This window comes from Populus euphratica, unplaced genomic scaffold, assembly GCF_000495115.2.
Source record: "Populus euphratica unplaced genomic scaffold, PopEup_1.0 scaffold309.1, whole genome shotgun sequence".
Lineage (NCBI taxonomy): Eukaryota > Viridiplantae > Streptophyta > Magnoliopsida > Malpighiales > Salicaceae > Populus > Populus euphratica.
In genome coordinates, this window is record NW_011500043.1 from 490,792 (window position 1) to 492,130 (window position 1,339).

Here is a 1,339-nt window from a genome sequence, read left to right on the forward strand (position 1 = left end):
AACTTTATTTCAACAAAATCAACTTGTCATCAATTTAATTATTTCATCAACAACATCACCACAAAACCACTTTGCTTATCAAAGCAAAACAACTCATTATTGATTTAATTATTTCATCAACACATCACCACATAATTCATTTAATTTCAACAACAATATCAACTCATTATTAACATAATTTCTTCATCATCAATATTACCACATGACTCATTTAATTATCACTCAACAATATTAACTCATCACTAATATAATTTTTTCATCATCAATATTATCACATAACTCATTTAACTATCAAACAACAATATTAACTCATCATCAATATAACTCCTTCATCATCAATATTACCGTATAACTCATTTAATTATCACTCAACAATATTAACTCATCACTAATATAATTTCTTCATCATCAATATTATCATATAACTCATTTAACTATCAAACAATAATATTAACTCATCACCAACATAATTCCTTCATCATCAATATTTCCACAAAACTCATTTAATTATCACTCAACAATATTAACTCATCACTAACATAACTCCTTTATCATCAATATTACCACATAACTCAACAATTAATTGTTGATCCAATATTTTTATTCATTTTCTTTCTTTAGGTCGAAACCTCTCCTCAAAAGAACATATAATTATTTTTTTCTTTAATTTCACAAATTAAAACATTACCTACTATTATTTCATTTATTAAAATATTAATTCATCATAATTTCATAAATTAACCCATTCTACCTCACAACTTATACCATAATTATACACTAATACAATTAAATAAAATCTTATCACACTAAATATATCATTTAATTGAGAGGAAAAAATTTGTTACCTTTTAATTCAAAGAAATAAGTGATGGAAAGCTTGAAACCACCATACAAATTTCTTTCCTCCTTCCCCCCTTATTTTTCTCTAAATGCCCCTCTTTAAAAAAATCCTTTTGTTCCCCTTTTGAGATTTTCTTGTTCAAACTCTTCCTAATAAACTTTAATCAACAATTATATCTTCTTCTCTTTTTTTTTTTATGGCTTTATTTGGATGAACTTTGATAATTTTCACTCAATTCTTCTCCCTCTCAAGCCCTACATGCCCGACCACATCTCTCATAAAATCCACTCCCCACTTGTTTATATATTTACAAGTTTTCCCCCGCTTTTCATTTACGCCCTTCCTTGTTTATTTTAAAACCATTTGGCCTAAAAAATTGACTTGTTCAATTTAAATCCTTGTCCTACATTCACATTATTAGATAATAATTTCCACTCCATTAACTTTTATATATATTCAATTATTTGCCCCTCTTTTTTTTTGTAAATCAAAATATAG